A 19598-nucleotide genomic window follows, 5' to 3' on the forward strand; every position below is an offset into this window, starting at 1 on the left:
GGAAAAGTGTGTCATGGTCAAACTGGAAAAAGAAATGTCGTAGGAGTGTTTGAGTGTGGCCCCTTAGTCCTTCGCAGCGTCTCCTAAAGAAGAAATAAACGGTAGTTCCATTTTTATACTTTTTCCAGGCTCACCTTACTTTAATCAAAAATTAAATTGAAATTCAAAAATTGAGTTGAAATTTTGCCATTATCTTCAGTAAAATAGAGTCAGGTGCTCAAGCTTTGCCTCTACTGTTACTAGTTTCAGTGCTGATTATATTTTGCCTGTGCACACAGAACTGGACTGAGACCACATAATTCTGCAAAGAGGTTATCCAGCAGCTATTGTATTGGTGCTACTGGAGGTCATTGCCTCAGTATGCTCCCTTTGAAATGGCTGCCATAAGGAGAAACTTTAGCTGAAAACTATTTCAAAATAATTTTCACACGGTAAGAAATTATTCTTCATATATGATGTGATTTCCACGTGCACCTTCCCCATGCTTTCAAGTTCCCAGGCTAGTTTGTCCCACAGAATCCAATAAAAAAGTCTAATTTCTCCCTGGGGCCTTTTCTGGTCATGTTTGATATCACTTAACATAATGAGCTTTTAACTCCCACATCATAAAGGGTTTTGTTTTAGATTTCTTTTTTCCTCGACACAAAGTGTTGCTTACATCCCTTCTAAAGAATGCTCTTAGTTATGTGAAATGTGGACAAGTTGTCTGGGGCCAGCCTCTTATCTACACCAGATTCAAAAAGTCTGGTTCGGTGCAGTGGCTTAGTCCGCATGTTTTTGTTGTGTTTTGTTTCTTTTAAAAATATATATGTATGTGTCTTGTTGAAAAACATCGCTGCCCCGTCTAGGAACAATGCAACACTCACATCATTTCCTGAAAGAATAGAGTTGGAAGGCAATTATCTACTCACCAAACAGGCTAAAACAACAGTTCCTGATATTCTTCTCAAATATTTCAACTTCCCAGGAATCCGGAAAAAATAATTCCATGAGACGGTGTTATGAATGAAGGTATGACATTTCAGTTTCCTTCACTTAGAATCAGACATCCAGAGGTAATAAATTACTGCGCACTTGGCACTGCTGAGAGCGCGGTCTGGCTGTGGCAAATTGTTTTTCTGCAGAGCAGGAACAATGAGGTGCTTTTACATCCTCCTCTGTCCCGTGACAGCCATGGTTTCTTTCTTAATGGGCTTTCAGCAGCCGTCGCATGAATTACATGTAGAAGAAGCAGGAATCTGACAGCGAAGTACCTTGAACCAAACTTGCTTAGAGGTAGGAAACTGTAATAGAGATGAGGGTTTTGCCATTTTAGCTCTGTGAAATCAACCCGGTAAAATAGTATATGAACTGCGCTGTAACTGGAAGTTAACTTGGAAAAAATGGATAGTGAAAAAGCATCTTTACCTCAGTCTTTTGCATCTCAAGGGGAGCTACTTCTAGCAGTGTTATCCTGGTCCCACTCCTGTCAGTCTGAACTGGCTAGCTACAACTGCCATCCTTACTCAGTTTGTGTGTTCGTTTTCATTAGCGTAAAGAAGAGTAAATGTACCGAGAAGTATTCAGATACTGCTTTTGCAGGTTCTTTAAGTGCTTATTCCGTTCATTCATTAGTTAATTCCTATGTCAGTAGTTCTTACGTGAGATTGTAGATTTGAATCATAGACATACTGAAAAGTGAAATGCTGCTCCTGGGAAGAGAGTTGACACTCTTGATCTTGGAATATTTCACTAGCAGAATTTAATAACCAATAAAATTGAAAATATTTGTGAAGAAACATTTCTTTGGATCAGAAGTGAAGCATTTTGGTAAAGTAGCATTGAGAACCTAGTACTATCACATTAATGTCTTGCATCTGTTTGCAAAATCCTGGCAAGTAAACAGCAAATCAATGCATATCAAATTCAAATACTTGTGAACCAGAAGCTCCTGATGGTACCTCTTCTCATTCTTGCTTCTTGGATGAACTTTGAAGAAAGTGGTCTTAAATCAGAAATATGTAAATTAAATTTACCTCATTTAATCAGAAGATGCACATCTCAAATAGCTATTCTGAGAGACAGATTTCTCATTTATTACTAGTTTGAGTGAACGTGACTGAGTAGTCTGACTAGGTTTAAAGGAGCAAACTGTGTAAGCACTTGGCCAAAATGACCTAGACTCAGTAGATGCATTTGCATGTATCCATAGTGCAGTCTGTTTGTGCCAGGGAAAACGGAAGGATGAAATCTGTTGATATTGAAATCAGCAGCAAAATTCCCATTAACTTCACAGACCGCTGGAATTTATCTTGTGTTTCTGGAATCAGACACAATCTTAAAGGTGAAATGCGAATAGTACTTTTTTAATAGGACATTGTAACTATGTTTAAAAAAAAATAATGTCATCAGTATTCTCACACCACCTAACTGCCGTTCCCATACTACTTAGATTTTCTTAAGAAATGAATCTATCCTTGCAGGTTTATATTTAATCTAATTATTTCTAATTTATGGAATAATTAATAGTATGATCCTGTTTGCTGTATTACACTTCAGCTAGTTCATCACAACTCGGCACTTGAGGTTTTTTTCCAACAATTTAAAATTTCATCAGGAGTGAGGACAAATGCCTTTAGTGTATTTCATGGCTCAGGACGTGTTTTGTGAAAAAGAACATCAGCCTGCATTGGAACTAGCTGTAAAGTGTGGATGGTAAGCGTGCCAAAATGGCACTGTAGGCCTACCAGCTTTGTGGGAGTGATTTTTGCATGTCATACTTTGTGTACAGTGATTTGTATATGAACCAAATAATAATAAAACTAAGTTTATGTTTAACAAATCTTTCTTCTTCCTATTTGCCAGCCCTAGAAGAATGAATGCGGATGCAAAAGTGAAGCTGTTCTTATTTTCATTTTGTGTTCTGTAGTATCACTCATAGTAAGGTTTTAGGCTAATGGTTTCCACGGTTATATCGGTGGAGCTCGAAAGGCTTCATGGCTATAACTGATGACAGGATACAACCTTGCAACAGGACTTTATGGTCCGCTTTTTGGCTTCTTTTCAGCTCATTGTTGAGGTGGTGATGTGATTTTAAAGGATGAAAAAGTAGTAAACTATTTCTGATACTAAAAAACTCAAGTGGTCAATAAGCTGGTGACAGACATGTAACTGAAAAGCCAAATACTTCACAGTATTATACAAATACTTCACTTTATTTCAGATACCACCTTTTCCAATTAGAAGTATGTAGGTTACCTACATAACACTCATACAAAATAGTGTGCATAGGCTGGTGTAATGATGCGTGCACAAAGGGTTAGCTAAAACCTGGCTTGAAAATCAGACCCTGACTGCATTACAGAATCATAAAGACTAAACCCTTTGATCAGAAGAAATTGAATCCAGTGGTAGGCAGCTAAACATTAGATCAGGTGATTGAAGTTGCAATGTGCTTGAAAATAAGTATATTTGTGGGATATATGCTCCTGAAGCCCTAGGCATTTTTTTTTCTTGGTTGTGTACAGAGAGTGGGGTTTATTATCCATTCAATATATTTTCATATCTGCAGAAAACAATATTTTCATTTTTTATTGCACTGCAAAAGAATTCAGTCATGAAGCCTCAAAATCCATTCTGTAAAACTGAAAGGAAATTGAAAGATATCAAAAGGTACTCCTTCCCATCAAGTGACCGAGTTGTGCATGCAAGTAATTTTTTATGAATATCTCACTGGATTGGTTGTGTTTTGTGTTTAGTATAATATCTTGCTCCGAGGATGCCAATCTGTGTAACTTATTCTAAGCTGGGAAAAAGGTAAAACCAAAGAGCCCTAGGGATTGTGGTATTTTTTATATATAGACTATATATATATATATATATATATATACACACACACACACACATATAATATATATACACAAATATATATGTGTGTATATATATATATATATATATATTTGTAGACAAGATAAGGCATTTGCACTCAGATTTTTTTCCTGTAATTCTTGCTATTGAATATTGTAAATAGAGAAGTGATGAAAGCCAATATATATTCAAATAAGATTTTTCTTTTGCTGTAACAAATGTATATTTATTCAATTTTTAGATCAGCGGTCCAGCCGGTATTTAAAATAATAATAATAAAAAAAATCTTTAAAAAAGTTGACTTTCCGGGGGCTGATGTGTTGTCATCTGGTGGCTGGATACAAGAGCAGACTTTCCCCAATTAGCAGATTGCGTGCCCCATCTGGTTGCCCGACTTCGCTGTTTATGCGTCCTACACATTACCGCAGTCGAGACGCAAAACAGTAAACGCCTCAGAACACCAAAAGTGCCAGAAGCCACCTTATTTTTGTTGTTATTTTGTGTAATTATACCTGAGAGGATTGGAGAGTTCTAGCACTTTTTTTGCACTTTTTTTTTTTCTTTTTTATGACTTGTTTTTTGCATTTCATAAACTCTTGGCAACGAGTGCAACAGCTACCTTCGCACTTACAGGAGAAGCAATCGTCTAGGGCAAGTATACTTCCAGCAGTGAGCAGTCCCCTCTTCATCGTGCAGCGTGTCAGCAGTATGGGCAAGAAAATGGGCATCCGGTCTTCTCGCGTGTTGTGTGACCTCCCCTCAGGAGCTGTTTCCCGAGGGGCACACTGACTTCTGTTTTTTCCCTTTTATTTCTGCTCTGTGCTAGACATCGTGATGCACACTGGTGCCCTCTGAGCTCTAACATTCCTCGTTTACCCACCTTCTCCCTGACTGTGCTCTCCCTCAAGGCTAAATCAGAGGTTGCCAGCTGAGTTCTCTCCACTTTTTTTCTTTTTTTTTTTTTTTTTTTTTTTTTTTAATATGTGAAAAGCTCAGCTTGTTTTACTTTATGGTAGAAAGTCTAAGACTTTAATGGAAAAGGTGGATGTGGAGTTGTTTTCATAGAGTTTAAGTTAGGTTAAGCAGAGTTCCCTCAAGGTTTGCACTAATGCTGGCGCTGCTTAATATTTGATTTGGAGAAAGGCGCAAACAGTGGGGTGGTAAAATCAACAGATGACAAAAAATTACTCAGTCACATTCAGAAAGGATGAGAAGGAAAAGTAGAAGGACCTAGGAAAGAGCAGGCAATCTGACATCAGGATGGAGTTGTGATCACAGTGTAGTGTGATGTAGGGAACGCTTGGATTGTTCATATGTACTAGATTTTAAAATTACTGAAACCATTCAGGAAAAAGATGTTGCTGCAGCAAGCAGAGTGAAAATATATCTTCATTGTGCAGTGTTGACTGTAAAGCAAATATAAAAAATTAGGTAGTATTAAGAGAGCAACACTAAAAATAATATAATACCATGATATAAAAAGTAGATACTTGCCAAGAATAGTGTATTTTGTTACTCTATCTCAGAAAGCATATCACTGAGATGGGAGAAGATCGAGGAAAGAACAATGAAAATACATAGAAGTTTGGAGAAGAGTCTATGTAATGAAGAGACCTTTAGAGATACAGTTTGGAAAGGGAGGAATAAAAATCTTTAATACAGTAAATGGTTCAGAAAGGTAATGATGTATCTACTCACATTTCTTTATGATTCAAGAACAAGGAGAAAAATTGATTCTATCCATCTTATTTTTACTGATTAAGGAAGTGTTTTTCCATAACATACAACTGATCTGTAGTCTAGTCTACAGATTGCTATTGCCTGACTGATTCTCTCTAGGTGAAACTCTCTGGGAAAATTGCCCATACTAAATTTAAAGGATTCCACTTAGGAAACTTTCCTCTGGCTTTTTTAAGCAAATATCATCATAACCTTTCCTAACTTGAGTGCTATGCTTTTCACACTTCTTATATAGATGAGGGCCTTTCATTAGATACTTAGCTTCAGGAATGTGCTTTATATGGGTTTTATTTATGCAAACAGTATCTTTCACACCGTATGCGTATGTAACAGTTACTGTCTAATTCACAATCAGTTATGTAACTCAGGGAATGCATTTAATTATGTTTTACAAAGTAAGTGTTTTTTCTTTAAGAAGAGGTCCCCATCCTATTCAAGGTTGCTGTTTTTCCTGATAGATACAGATACAGATGTATTCCACAAAATGCTTAATGAGGAGAATCAGTATTACTGGTCATTTTGATTCAGTTCCAGAGTTAAACTTGTCAGTGAATATTGGACAGGAAGAAGAACAATCCAGGACAGTGTCATATGCTAAAAATACCCTGTAGGAGGTAAGGTGGGTTTGGATCTTGCATGGCTTTGAAAACTGGTACAGGGGGGAGGGGGGTAACTACATGGTGTGATGGCTTGGGAGGGAAGAGAGGATGTGCCTCTATTGGGAAATTACAAGGAATCCCATTTTTCTGTAAAGCAAATATATTCACACCATTGGACAGACATTCTGGGGCCTTGAAATGAAAGACAAGCTGGTGGCTGCTGTCTGTGCCAAATTTGTAATGCTTTGTTGCTCCTGCTTAGTAAGAGTTCACTGTAAATAAACCTTCCATCCTACCAGCTCTGCTTTTGTGGAACTTAATACCCCAGCAGTGTATGTTTGCCTATAGCTGATTTTGTGTCTAGTTTTTATTCTAAAGTGTAATGTATCTCGCTTTTATTTTAACAGCACTGGAACAGTGAGTGGGGACTGACTGTTAAAATATCTTAGAGAGCAAGATTGACTTTTGATCATAAGATGGAAGGAGATACGGCTATGGACATCTTGTCACAAATAAGGAAATGTGATTGGGAAAAATAGCAGAAGTAGCAGTACTCTCATTGGCATAAGGAGACTTAAGTGACCTGAGGAGTGCTGGGCTTTCTTTTTACCCCCGTTATCAATATAATGGTAATTCTGGCCAAATCCTGAGGCCTACTTCAAACTAAATCTTTTTTTGCCTACAGTGGGCTTCAGCTAAGGCGCTGTTGTAAGGAGAAAAGACAAAAATCCTCTCCTAAAAAAACCAACCCCACAACCCCCCATTCCCCAGTACAGTGTTCCCTAATCTGATCATATACTTCCACTTGAACACAGAAGAAAATTTCACAAGAATTTACTATTTCAGTCTTGAGCTTCTTGCAGAGCTGGCTCATACTTCTTGGTAGAAATAGAATAACCAATAGATTATGGTAGATTTTTCAGTTAACAATGGTACATTCTGTAAAGCAAATCACAGAATAAAAGATATAACTTAATAATTAAAAATAACCCACCTTCACCAGCAACAACATAGAAAATACTTTCCGTGCTATGTAAGTAATACATCAACATTTAAGCTGATTAAAATTTGATAAACTACTAACTTCCCCATTTTTTGATAGGAAGGCTGGGGCCCAAGATAAAACAGTGTCATGCTGGGGAGGACAAACATCATAGCATCCAATAAACTTTTTCTGCATTTATTTTGTTAAGACTGATTCCCATTTCCTTTGTAACTCTTTGTTTATTAACGAATTGACTCATCCAAAGTCCAGCAGCCTGTTTCCACACCAGAGAGATGGATTTGCACCTCTGCCAAGTGGAGGCAGAGGCAGAGATAACGGCCAGCAACAACAATAGTCTTCCCCGGCCCGTTTGCCAAGAACAATTGGCAGAAAGGACTCGGGGAGTAACTTATCGCCAGTGCAGTGGAAGTCTCTGAGGCTCTGGAAGCCCAGGGTTGCTGTTTGCCTGCCACAGATAAACAGCAGGATGCATCCAAGCGCCAAGCTCTGGTTACAGGCTTCACCTGGCGCGGGAGGCTGAGCACGGAGGAGGCGGGCGCTGATCAGTTACTTCTAAGTAGCGACGTAGCAGACTAATGCAGCAGCTTCTCTTTCGGTGCCAAACTTGCACTGAGAAAAATCTTAAGGCAGTTTGGTCCTGGGGTATGTTTTGTTCTTGCAGGCTCAGAGTGGAAACATCCTTTAATTTGTTAAGCAACTCTTCTCGTACGAGGTGCTATATTTTTAAACACGAGAAGGTCACCAGATTCTGCATTACGAGCAGTGTGAATTCTGCCCACAACAGTTTGTATTTGCCGTTTGGGAGCTGCCTCTCTTAAGTTTGATTCTGCAAAATATGGAGCACCTATTCAAATCAAAAGTTGGCTGTGCTTGAACTTGATGGCTCTCTATAAATAAGAAAGCTTGCGGCAAATTCTCTTTCAGAAATGGTATCAAAGTTTGACAATGACCCTTAACTGGATCCTAATTCCCTCTGCGAACAGACCTCCCCGCCAGCCAGTCAAGCAAATTCATACCTCATTAATAGGATCGTCTCTCAGACAATTACAGCTGGACAGCTATTATTTGCATGGCTTTTTGGACAAAGCAGTCATCTTATTAAATAGTATTTGAATCTAATTAAAAACAATGAGGATAAAATTCATGTGACACAATTTGTTACTGTTAATGAAATATGACTCAATGTGTTGAATTGAACAAAAGAATATGGCAAAGTTACTGGGTGTAAGATGATAAGCAGTGTGTTGTCGATTGTCCCTTGCAGTTGGCCTTCACACTACTAAAACCCATTCAGATTAAGCAGAAATTGGAGCACGTTCCGCATTTCTTTGTGTGTCTTACTCAAATTCTCTTCATGACCCGACTCAATGTCAGAAGCGTAACCATCTTTCCAGTCTGCTATGTTAGAGATTATTTTTTCTTTCCCTCCCTTGTCTATATAGCTAGAACTTCTAGATCCTTCCATTTCTTTTTCTAAACATCTCACTTTTCCATAACTTCAGCTAAATCTCTCATTTAGGCTTTTAGTGTACTTTGTGTTGATTTTTCAGCCTTTGCAACATTGCGTTTGCAGGTGTCACAGAGACTCATGCTTTGCCCGAAAAAATAAGTGTTAAATTCAAATTCCTCATTTATTTGTTTGATCATGCTACTTCTCACTTCAGATTTCAGAGCTGGCTCCCATGCGGCAGCATATCCCATGTAAGATAACTTTAAAATTCTTTACTACTAAAATTTCTTTAAATTTCGTGGTATCTTAAATTCTAAAGTTAGGTTTTATTGAACCATTAACATTGTTGTTTCACAAAAAAAGGAGAGGGGCAAAAAAACAATATGAAGATGGCTTGCAGTAGAATTTTGCAGAACCACTGTACCAAGGGGTGAAAAAGTTATTTATTTCTAAGGTCTATCTGAGTTTATAGTGGCAAAATAATGATTTTCTGTGAATCAACAGTATTATTATAAAACTTGAGCATCTAAAATGTCTTCACCAGGAAACTTCATGTATTTATGCTGTCACCTTTGTCCATGAGCCTGTTTCACCCCTCCCCCCCCATCTTGTCTCTCCCACTTTATCTCATCACATCTAAAGTTAGACTGCTAGTGCTTAGAGGAAGAGACCACACCTTTCCCATATCTTTTTTTAAGAGCTTAGCCCAAATTTTCTTGCTCTGTAAATAAATAATAGCCAGTGTGGTTCCAGGGAAGGAGAGGAAAAAGCTACATTAGATCATAAGGCAAAATAAAAAACTGACAAAAATATGTATTTTTCTTTTAAAATGCCACCATTCTTATTATGCAATATCAGTGCTTTCTGAGTTCTGTAAATGAAATTCTTGCCTCTGCTGTAGCACTTTGTTTCCTTTAAAGAGACCATCTGATGTGCAAGGATGCCAAGAGCACCTCCATGCCCAAGGAGAAGTGTGCTGCAAGAACTGAGCAGAGCAGCTGGAGGCTTTTCAGCCAGCACCACCTTCACGCTGCCACTGGCCATGGGTGCAGAGGCAAGGCAAGACACTCTCCAGGGGCTGTGACAGCGTGTTTGGCAGCTCTCCCCAACCTCATCTACTTGTCCATGTGCTGCCCCTTCCATTGTGGTGGTTGTTTTTCAGCAGGATTAGTTCCTGGATCAGCTCTACCAGGTGAGCATGTGTCAGCATGAGAGGAAAGGGAGTAGTGGAGGTGAGAATGAGCAATAGGGCCAGGAGCTGCTTTTATCAGCATGACTTACAACTTGCATCATCATGTTAAACTGTTGCTGAGTGCACGTTTGTCCCAGAGCCAACAGGTTGCAAACACAGCTTAAAAATGTGCTAGCACTTGTTCTTCTTAATATTTGGAGGCGGTTGACCCATAATCTTATCACAAGTATTTCTAACTAAACTTTCAGCCATGTAAGCATTAGCAGTGCTGCAACTTGTTTGGCACTTCGGATAAAAAAAAATCCTTTTGTTTTAATTATGTACCGTCAAATGGATTTACCTTTTGAGTTTTCCCTGTGCCTCTGTTCTTTCAGCCTTACGTTTTCCTAAGCCCCCTTTTTGTAATACTATGTTAATCATGCCTAAGATTCATTTCCACTTCTCACTCAGCTTCTAGCTTTTCACGTGAATTTGAGGTTCTCCTTTCACCTGATATAAAGGAGATATAAGGCTGAATGTCATCTAATTCTTTCAAGTGGTCTAGATTTCTGGTCTCATTGGTGACATAATATAGATAAGGAACCTGAACTATGTTAAATTCCCAAGAGATTTCTAGAGGTTGCAAGAGTTAAACACCTTCTAATGAGAGAAGAAGGGCACATTGTCGTAAATGTCTGTCTATAAAAAGATCAAAATGTACATCTGGTTCAGATCTCGTGAGTCTCTGTATCTATGCAGGAGCATGCTTGGAGCTCTGAAAGGCTTTTTGATAGCTGTCTGACCTAGAAAGACCAAGAGATCTTGGTATCCCAGCTTTGAGTGGATACGACCAATGAATCTTCCACTTGGACCCCTTAGCCTAATGCTCTTCTCACCACTCTTTGTTAAGGGTTACTTCATTTACAGCAGTAACATTGGTCTGAAGAGGACCAAGCAGTCGAACCAGCTTTCCCCATGCCCTGTTTGGTCACAGATCAATTCAGACTATGCCTAACACGTGTATCTGGTAGCTATACCAGGCAGTAGCTTTTCTTTTTTTTACCAAGTACTGTAAATGTTATATAACACTTAGAACTGCCTTCTCACTTCCTTTATATATAGACAAATGCAGCTGTTTGTGGTTTTGCCCTCCTCCCCCTAGTACATTAATCTGCTAACACTCGGCAAATGCACCTGGTATGCATTTCTGAGAATGAAGAGCCAACGATACTGTACGTGCTCGGTGTGCTCGTTTAAAAAAAAAACACTTGATGTTATTTCAAAATAACATTCAAAAGTGGCAAAGGCAAATAACCCTTCCTCCAGCTACAAGCCAAACTGAGATCTGCTCCAATTTAAGCCAGGTCTGTAGGTTTTACTGGGTGTGTCCTCCAACAGATCTAAAGAGATTAGATATCCAGAGATCTTACAAATTTCTAAATTTTCAACAAATACAGCTATTCCAAGCTGTCTATGGACAACCTCTCCTCCCCAAAATGTGTTAATAATTAACTACATTTGTGAGAAAGCAAATTTCCTTCTTGATGCACAGGACACTGAAAGTTTCCCGGTTTCAGACATGGTGCATGCACAGGACCTGGACAGACAGCAGTCTTTGGGATGGCTTGTTCATAAACCTTTCAGCATTAGAAGGACTGTGTTTTAGAGTATTAAAAGGTGTTAAGTTTTTACTATTGACTGTGCAGGCCTTAGCAGAAGAATAACCTTTCATTCCATTATTTTAACGTGCCAAGGAATACTGCAATCAAGGAGACCAAAGCCCTGGCTGTATTTCTGGTACTGGCCTTCAGCAAGTTGCTGTGGTTCAGTAGTTTATGAGCACCCAAGGAGGAGGGTTACAAAATACTAGCTGTCTCCCTCATCTTTGAATAGAGGAAATCCTGACTGCCAGGACTGCACATAGGCAGTACACCTCAAAATACTGTTAGAGGGTAGGCCCGTTTCACCTAGCCAGCAGGAGCAGGCTGGAATAACACTGGGGAGCAGACACTACTATGGTTTTTCTTCAGGTGTTGTCCTGGGACACCATCACGAAGGACCATGTCTGCTGGAGCTTTTGCTAGTCAGCCTACCTCCTTCCTCAGCCTGGGACTCAATACACTGGCCTTATCCTCTACCTCACTTTCCCAGGGTATAAAAGGAGAGAACAATTTTCCCACTTCTTCAAGCAGCTTTCAGTAATCAACATTTTAAAATGTATTAAAGATTAGAAATAATCCCAAGGAACATTTCTGGGTAATATTTACTTTCATCCTTTATACTAATAAATCTATGTGACCAATCTTTGCTCGCTTGAATATTAGCACTTCTGTTGTTCACTTGAAGAAGTGTTCCACTGAGGCCCATTAAATAAGCCTGGTAATTAAAAATATTCTACTTTTCTAAACACATGTGCTTGTCTGAACATTTTTTATTTATGTATAACTGTACCAAATTTTCAAGTGATTATCTTTGATATTCACTAATACAAAGACTTTTGTGTCATTAGAAATTCGCCCTCTTAGAATTCCTTTTTTTTCAGATCATTAATTTAAAATTCAGATCTTGAGGTTTTGGAATCCTAACTCATCCCAACTGTTAATGTTTTACCATTGTTTTTATATTATTTGTTACTTTATATTATATTTTGTAGTAGTATGTAAGGCACCAGTCCTGGAACATGTCACTTTGGTGCCAAGAGCTGAACATACACAGGACAAAAGGAGAATACCTTTGTCCATTGACCACTTCTTTCTTCAAACAATTGTGTCCCCAAGGGTTTTTTTGTCCCTTTGGTTTCTGATTCAAGACAGTATTTTTCTTCTTACCCTACCCTTACTGACTAGTGTCATTTGTAATCCATTGAGAGTGCTTTCTGTCAACAGGCTTTTTCAAAAACCAAGTGAATTTTACAAACTAATCCCTTTCTCCTCTCCCTCCTTTTTTTTTTCTCTGATAAAGTCAGAGAGTTGTTCCTCCATTTTACATTTCTAGACAGTATTTTAGAGAAGGTGTTAGTGCAAAAGCAATGTCTTAAGGTATCTGGTGTGTAAGAGAGGTGCCTTGTAAGAAAGATTACAAACTTGCAATATTGCACAGTATTATCAGGTAAAATTAACAATTTATACCCGAAGATCTGGTCCATTTGCTTTAATGGGACACCAGATAAGTCAGTGTGGAAAAACAGGGCAGTAAATCTGTACCGTCTTCTTTTCAGCGTCTCATTTCAGATAACTGCTGAAGATGTAAGCATCCAGGGAAAGTTCTGTACTTCTAAAGATAAGGGTGCCCTTCAACTTTGTAGAAGTTTGAATCTGCATCTCTAATTTTTGTCTCGGGTTCTAATTACTGTCCAACAGTAGTAATTGTTAGAGTACCTGTGATGCTGTGACCCTTTCACCATCAGATGGTGAGCGTGCAAAAGCTTTAGTGACTCACTGCAATAAAGTCATTGACTTTTATTGACTTATGGATTTAGATCAAGAAACTACGCTTCCTTATTCTGATAGCTGAGCTATATCAGCAAATAGAGATCCTAAACCAAATGTCATTGTGACAATAGATATTAATAGTAATAACAGATATTAAAAAGCTTTTTTTAAGTATGATCATTGTATTCATCATTATATATTTTTTTGAATCCATGTTTTGAACTTTCTCTGCAGATGAGGGAGGTCCAAAAAGTGTTGTATGGTAGCTGTAAGTTCATCACAGTACTTGTGGATATGTTATGAGGAACAGGAACCTAGAGGAAGAGTAAAGCAAAATAAAAGCTAATTATATGCTAGCAATGTACTTATATATGCTAGCTGGAGAGCTCAGTAGATCATATTTACTATTTATATGTGTATATATATATATATACACATGTATACTATACTTTTCTCCAAAGTAATTTGTAAATATTAGAAAATTAATTCTAATGTCCCTCTTGTGAGTTAAGTACAAACTTCTTAAGGGAGAAAAACGAGACAGAGAAGCAAAGAGAAAGACTTGTCCCTGTAAAGTGACTCCTCAGAGAGAACCCTGTAAGCTTTTATGTTTATTGCGTCTCTCTGAAAGGAGCAGTATTAGAGGCTTCCACCCAGATACTTCAGCCGATGAAGCCTGAAGCAGGCTCCTACGTAGGCAAGTCTTTGTCGATTTAAAGTGGTAGAAGCTTAAGTCAGCTGCCGGACAGGGAATCATGATGTTTCGGCCTGGTATGCTGGCAACGGAAGATCCGCTTTGAAAGCAGGAACTTTCAGTCAAAATTAACTTGATTTCTACCCAGGCTGCAGGTACACAGCCTTATCTACACAGCCCTTTATTGCTCCACTTCGAGATAACACAGAAATAAGCAATAGCCAGGGCCACATATCAGTCAGAGAAATGATAGGTGCTGCCTGCTCAGGCGGATCTGCCAGGCGTCAAATAGGACCCAGAAATTGTAAATGTGCAGGTCTGATGGCCAATGCGTTCTCTATGGCACAGTCAAAATGGTTTTCAGTTCTTCCCATACTTACTCTTGCCTCCTAATATTACAGTCTAAATAATTACGTTTCAGGCAGCCTTCATTTAAGTCCAAGTCCATCTCATTCACAGATTGAGGAAAAAGTTATTTCATTCGTTGCTTTGTTCTCTTTTCACTTTCATGTAGTTAATTCAAAGTTTGAGATTACATTTTGCTGAAAGCTGCTGCAGAGCTTAGAACCAGGTAGGTACTTCCAAAGAAAGGCTGTTGCCTAGATCTTTAAGCAGAAATATTCCTTGTACACATCAGGCTGAATGTTGAATCATTTTTTTACCAGTTATTTTCTCACAATAAAACATGAGTAGTCTGTAGGCAGGAGATCCAGTTCTGTTCTTTGCTCAAATTATTTCAAATTTACACTAGATTTGGAATAAAATATATGCAGGTTAGAAGAATTTGAACTAATTCTCAGGATTTGATTTTTAACAACTGCTGCATCTTACCCCGAGGCTTCCTCTCTCTCCTGCTCCCATCATTCATTCATTTTTATGTTATAGGGGCTTCAACTGCTGCCCCTTTACTTTTAGTCAGTGGTTATATTATTCAATGCATCCAAAACATGTTTATACCTTTCTCATTAATATCTTAATGTTTGTGAAATGCAATTTAAAACCCAAAATGCTCTTTCAAAATTAAGTCAGAGTCCTTGCAGATAATTTCAGATTTTGTGGGGTAAGATTCTCTCTAATTTAGATAAAAGTATATCCACTTTGCATGGCTGTCTTGTTTGTAGAATTGTCATGCCTAAGCTCATGTACTTTTCTGGTATGGGAGAGAAAGCGCTTTTTTTTCCTGGAGTGTAAGATACATGCCTACCTTGTATTGACTCATGTGTCTTGTGCAAGTGGAAATAACTGTTAAATGCCTACATTACGTTACTGATTTAGCAATGTGGTCTGTTTGCCATGACAGGCTCTACAAGATATTTTGTACACATAAAAGGCATGTAGTTAGAGCTCAGTTTCGGTTGTTCATGGAGGTTAAAGATACTTCAGTGCAGATGAAAATCAGACCCTCAGCCCATTGCCAGCTTTGAGTACAAGAAATGATAGATGCATATAAATAACGAGCAATATGTGAGGATAATTGTGTTTTGAATATTATCAAAAAACAGAGTAAGATTTTCCCTATTGTCCCTTTCCTAAATAGGAAGACAAATAGAATCTTGGTGGATAGAAGGCACTTTATTTACCTCAAATTTTAGAGAAAAAAAAATGAAGCTTCGAAGGTGTTTGTGTTGGTGACTGAGTATCTTGAAGAAGAATCTTAGGACCTCCAATACAGTGTTAAGAACTGGCAGTAGCCTTGGTGAGTGGCTTTTTGATTAAGATGCACTTGATAGACACAGGAGTTGTAGTAGGTTATGCCATCAACTGATGTTCTCTGACTACTGGTTGGTACCTCACCGTTTCATAGCAGTGGAACCAAGGACATTTTCTTTTGTATGATATGGAGGAAGAAAGTAGTTTAAACTTAGGATAAGCTGTTCAAAGGTCAGTGGTGTAATGTTCTAGGTCTTCAGTGATTCATACTGGTTCAGTGTCTTTGAAAGTTATTGCTGTTTTCCTGCAGGATACCACGTTGAACTCTGCCTAACCAGAAAGTCAGTGACAACTCCGAGATTATGCCCGGATAACTGATTGTCTTTTCTTTGTTTTCAGAATATTCCCTATATACTGAGGAAGAGTTCTTTGCCATAAGTCAGTCTGGGAAGAATAAAAGAAGAAAAATGTGTTGTTTTAGAGTAGCTGCCCTTGTGGAGTTGGTTACTTAGAGTTTCTACAAAATTTAAGTTGTTCAACATGTATTGAACTATAAGTGCCTAAGTAGAAGAGCTTTACCTGTTTTCTGTTTCTGGAGCCTTATCAAATTGTGTTCAAGCTCTATTCATACCAAGAAAAAGTATTATATTTAATACTTTTTAGTAGTAGGCACTCATGCAGTCTATATGTCTTGACAAGATGGCAACCAAGGAATGCTGGTTTGTTTTTTGTCACGTGGACTGAGCCTTTACAGAAAGAATAGCATATTTTGTTCTGTTAAACTAGTTGAGATACTTGGGTTTTTCATTGGGAACATCAGCCCAGAAATTAATTTCTCACTGGCTAAATGTCTGAAGCTACAGTCTCTGATTTGGTCCTATTTACATGAAGATTGAATCAGAAATACAGGTATCTAATACTTTTCTAGCATACTGAACAATATGACTTGTGTTTCACTAGATCAGATCAAATGCTGTCTACAAAAAGAGCAACTTACTATTCCTCATAAAGAATGATGATTCCAAAATCTCTGATAGCTAATGAAGTTTAGAGCAAGCTGAAATGGCAAGGATACAATTGCTGATCTTAAGACAGAAGTCTTTGCTTGAGAACAATTCAGACACATACAGAGAACAATAGAAGAGCTGATGAAAATATATTAGTTATAGGCGTCCAAAATAGACTCCCAAATTCCAATCACAGCGCCTCTTTCTGTCTTATGAAAGGACAGTTGCAACAAATTTGTTGAACACAAGTGCTTAACATGCATGATGCTTTGATGTCTTTCTCTACCAGGAGTAAAACGGAGTGCTAAGGGTGAGTGAAAGAAAGCTAATTTTACTGGTATCTCATTGCCTTAAATTCTGTTTAATCACTGTTATCTACTCTTTTCTTAGTTTTTATCTTTGTTCAGAAATACAGTTATACTCATTTCCAAAGAGTTCCTAGACAACTTTCTGTTCAGAGGAATGATGGAATGTTTCTCTGCTGGTTTTGGCCTCCTTGATGACTTACTTCATCTTGTTTGATTTTTTTTCTTGTTTTTTGGTGACATAGTAGTTTCCTGTTTCCTTTCTCCTTTGCTGCCTTCTTTTTCCATGGATGATATCCCTTTCCTCTCCACAGTTTCTGTGGAAGACTCCCACCATGTTATGTTATGTCTTTTGCCTTTTCTTCGCTATATAGCCAAATGCTTCCTGAGCACTTTTTCAAGCTATTACTTCCTGGAATACAGACCTCTATTCTGCAGGTTATGGCCTGATCTCTTGTTTTAAGCACATAACTTTATATTTGACTTTAATATAATGTCCAGATTATTAAAGAATTAACATTTCTCCATATGACTGCTCTATCTTCCATCATTATTTGCCTCTCTACCAACCTTTGCCTTGTTCACAAGTAATACTATTGATGAAAAGGTGAAAGTAGTAACAGCTCCTTCAGAATAATGGTTCTTTATCAGTGAATAACATTTTGAAATGTGGAACGTGGTATACTCTGCAGTTCGCAGTTAATTCAACAGTTCCAAGTGGAATCTCCCAGCCATTATAATTTACAACTCTAATGCTATTAAGTAATACTGGTGACCATTTGGCCTGCAGTCAGCTGAAGGATTAAGAGCAAGAGACCTGGCCAGGTGCTATCTGTCCTGCCGTATACTCTAGGTCATGCATCAAGTGCCCACAGCTGTACTTGAATGCTTACTTTTATATATTACTTCTCCCTTTATATATATGTGTGTAGACATAGAGTCAGAACTTTTGTTAAGGTGGTCAATTTTTTCTATTTATCTTAATTAGTTTAGTAATTCTCATTGGCTTCCCCAAAGTATATGTCTGTCTTCATGAGTGTTCTTTGCCTGCCTCTCTATCCTGAATGTTTCTTCTGTACCCCTCAGAAATTCTTTTGTTCTATTGCAGACTATACCTGATCTGATTATCTCCCTTTTTGTCTCATCACGCTGCTCCCACATTACCTATTTTACAAATGAATTTTTTTTCTAATCATCTCCAAACTTTCTTTAGTGCTGCTTAGTGCCAGCATGATGCTATTCCTGAGCTGGTGAGCAGTTAAATCCTTTCTGAAGTCCTTCTCCTTTTGCATGGTCATGAGAGACATGAGCATGTTTCTGCCTGTCATGAATGGATTGCTCAAGTATGTGAAATAGAAAGGAAGCTGAACATTAGAACATCAGTTTTTAAAAATCATCTTTTGTGTATTGCATGATAGTTACAGAATCAATTTTAGAACCATAGAATAGGTAAGGTTATACAGAAACTTCCCAATTAATATAATTTTATAGTGAAAGAAGGGGTATACTGAGAAGTATGTGTATGAAGAAGTAACATAAAGCAGTAAGATGAAGAGGTAAATAAAGAAGCTGTTCACTTGGTGAGAGCTAAAAAGAAAAAATTCCTTGCACTCAAGGTACAAACTGTAGATTGCAGGGACAGAAGAGTTGGGTTTGAAGTGAGTGAACTGCTTGTGGAGAGCTTTCTTGTTAAATCCTAATCAGCTAACTCCCATTAAAAAGGTTGGCTATTTGCTTTATTCTTGAAACTCTACATTCCTCTTTGTTTCTCTAAAACCATAAATACTGCATTTGACATCAGCTGTTGGGGGGGGGGGAAAGTTGTTCACTTTTCCAAAACATCCAAATTAGATTATGTGACATGATGAAAGTATGAAACAAACATTAAGTAATGGCAGCCCTGTCAGTTAGAATTATAGTCCTCCATAGTTTTGGGTCTTCTTTTTGAAAGAGAGGTGGTGCCACAGTTCAGAAGAGAAAACGAAGGGAAAAAAAATGTTCTTATTGGTCCCCTAAATTGCAGCTGGCTTTGAAAAAACGTCTTCGGGTGGATACTGGCATATACTGGTTATGGGCCTCTAGAAGGGTACAGGGCAGAACAGGGGAAAAGTGCTGATTAAAAAATAACTAAAACCAGTTTTCTTGCTATTCTGCATGTAGAGTCGGCTGGAAACTATGCGTGAATAACTCCATCTACACAAGTGTTATTTTCTAATCTTCATTCACCTTCTGAGTACCTCATGGCATTTAAAAATTCTTTTCATGTATGCTGCCTCCCTTTCTTGTGCTTAATGTTGGCTTATTTAGGATATTCTGAGAAATCACAGAGGCTCTGTCATGTGTCAGATATCACAATGGACTAGCATTAGTACCGGTAGATAAAAGCAGCTGCAGGTTACTTAACAGGGTGTGTGCAGTGTAATGGAAGAGAATTCAAGCATGGAAAAAAATATCCTCCAGTATTCCATCATTAAGAGGAACACATTAAAGCAGCTGCAAAATTAATAGACAGGAAATTCCTTATGATCCATGAAATCTTCAATCTATATCATACTATTATTCCTAACAACTTCTAATTGCATAACCAAATTTCCCTGTTTATTAATTTTGCAGCATAGCAACTTGTAATTGAAAGTAAATTGCCTAAAAAGCAAAATTCTGTTTCATTTGTCATAACCATAAGAATCTGAGGACCATGG

This window comes from Rhea pennata, chromosome 2, assembly GCF_028389875.1.
Source record: "Rhea pennata isolate bPtePen1 chromosome 2, bPtePen1.pri, whole genome shotgun sequence".
Taxonomy (NCBI): Eukaryota; Metazoa; Chordata; class Aves; order Rheiformes; family Rheidae; genus Rhea; species Rhea pennata.